At 47.9% G+C, this 2,387-nt stretch overlaps 1 protein-coding gene and 1 pseudogene across 3 annotated transcripts in view; one reads left to right on the top strand and one right to left on the bottom strand.

Annotated features, from left to right (window-relative positions):
* Positions 1-2,194, bottom strand: part of LOC110338446 — a 2,691-nt pseudogene extending 497 nt beyond the window's left edge.
* Utrn (utrophin) overlaps positions 1-2,387 on the top strand; it is a 494,125-nt gene that overhangs the window by 21,306 nt on the left and 470,432 nt on the right. The gene's annotated exons all lie outside the window — the stretch shown is intronic.

Genomic DNA, 2,387 nt, shown 5'->3' with positions numbered 1-2,387 from the left:
GTCTGAAGACAGCTACAGTGTACTTACATATAATAAATAAATATTAAAAAAAAAACAACAACAATATAATACTGCTTTTACAGAGGACCCAAGTTCAATTTCCAGCACCCACAGGGGGTGGCTCATAACTGTAACTCCAGGTCTGTGTAGGAGATGTGATGTCCTCTTCTGGCCTCTGAGAGCAATTACACTTGATGTGTACAAACTGAGGCGCACACACATATGTACATAATCAAAGGGTACTATTAAAACTTTTATCGCTGTTTTGAATATTTTATTCCTTTCGTATTTTCTGAAGTTTTAGGTTGGCCATGGAGTGAGCATTAGAGAGGTAATTTGAAAGATGGAAGATATCGGAAGGTGGGGGCAGTGAGTGGTTTGGGAGGCTTAATATTTGGGTAGGTCATTGACCTAGGTCATAGGACGCTCTTTTACAGGTAAAATGTAGTTACTCTCAGGCTGGAGAGTAACTCACTTAGTATGAGGGCCTGAGTTTAGGTCCCTAGTGGGGACCTGACAGTAGGGACAGTAACACATGTATCTGTGACCCCAGTGCTGGAGGGGGGGGGGCAGTCTCAATGGCCAGCCGGCAGTCTACCTCAAACTGGTGTGCTATGGGAGGAATGAAAGCCACGCCTATAACTATTTGGTTGAGAATGACAGAGGCAGAAACTTGATATTGACCACGGCTTTCTCTTTGTCTCCAAAGCCCCCCCCCCCCCGCCCCATACATAGAGATGCATGTATCTTTGTAGGTCGAGAAGAGCAGAGCTTGTCAATAAATGCTTGCAATATATATTTGTTAATTAGCCTTTTTATTGTTTCATTTTTGTTTTTGTTTGTAACTTGAAGGTCCCTTACTGGTCCTGCTTCCATGAATGGCCAAGATCAAGGGAAAGGGGAGGGCAGCCAGCTGGTACATTTCCACATTTCGTTTACACACAGAACTAAACAGACAAGCACAGAGTCACTATTGTGGTTAGAAGTTGGCAGCATGGGATGGGGAAGAATGAGGAGTACCGGTGTCATTAAAAAAAATACAGACTCCTCCCCAAACTGGGTACCCAAGGTGGAACTTGGTTTCCTTCAACCCAAGAAGAATCAGAAGCTCAAAAGCAGTTTGGGAAGGCCAGAACCATCAGGGATGGAGTGAGAATGATGGTTCAGGGGGTGCGAGGGATGTTTGGCAACTGGGTGAAGGGATAGCCTTCCCCCTGCTGAGATTCCCCCCCCTCAGCCCCTCTGGTCTGGCAGGAAAGGGGTAAAGCCTGTGACACCCAAGAGCAAATCTGAGGCTGCTAGATGCTCTGGGCGAGTATATTGGCTAGTTTTGTGTGTCAACTTGACACCAGCTGGAGTTATCACAGAAAAAGGCTTCAGTTGGGAAATGCCTCCATGAGATCCAGCTGAAAGGCATTTTCTCAAATAGTGATCAAAGGGGGAGGGCCCCTTGTGGGTGGTGCCATCCCTGGGCTGGTAGTCTTGGGGTCTATAAGAAAGCAAGCTGAGTAAGCCAGTAAGTAACATCTCTTCATGGCCTCTGCGTCAGCTCCTGCTTCCTGACTTCCTTTGGTGATGAACAGCAATGTGGAAAGTGTAAGCTGAATAAACCCTTTCCTCCCCAACTTGCTTCTTGGTCATGATGTTTGTGCAGGAATAGAAACCCTGACTAAGACACAGGGGGCTGGAGGTGGCTCCCAAAGGCTTGCCCTCCAGGGAAATGACAGCGCTGCCACCTCGTTTCACTCTCTGCCAGGGTGCAGCAGTGTTTGACCTCCTCCTCGTAGCAATTAGCTTGTAATTCATGCTTGATTCCTGTCAGCTTCTTCTTCATGGCATCCTCGGAGCTGGCACAGATCATTTTGCTCTTAAGGGGTGCACTCTCAGGGGCCCAGAAGATGAACACCAGGTCCTCCTTCTTGCCTCATAGTTCTCATAGGTTGCATCGAAGAGCACATAGCGGCAGTCCTTGTCTGGCAGCATCTCGACAAAAGTGGTGTAGGGGTCGTCCACAGTCTGCCCTGCATCCCATACCAGGAGCTCCTTGCCCTCCTCCAGGATGATGTTCTTCTTGTCCTCACTCAGGCAAAAGAGCGCTGCCTTCTTGTGTTTCTTCACTTCTTCTGGCGTCGAGGGCTTGTGAACTTTCATGTCGTTGAACACCTTGATCAGAGACGGCCACGCCGCAGGCCATGTTTCCAGAAACGAAGACAGAAAGGACTATTGAAACCGGGCGGTGGTGGCACACGCCTTTAATCCCAGCACTTGGGAGGCAGAGGCAGGCGGATTTCTGAGTTCGAGGCCAACTTGGTCTCTACAAAATGAGTTCCAGGACAGCCAGGGCTATACAGAGAAACCCTGCTTGAAAAACCAAAAAAAAAAAAAAA

The sequence above is a fragment of the Mus pahari genome, chromosome 21, assembly GCF_900095145.1.
Source record: "Mus pahari chromosome 21, PAHARI_EIJ_v1.1, whole genome shotgun sequence".
Classification (NCBI taxonomy): Eukaryota; Metazoa; Chordata; class Mammalia; order Rodentia; family Muridae; genus Mus; species Mus pahari.
The sequence above is the reverse complement of the archived record's forward strand: the minus strand, read 5'-3'. Positions and strand labels throughout refer to the sequence as shown.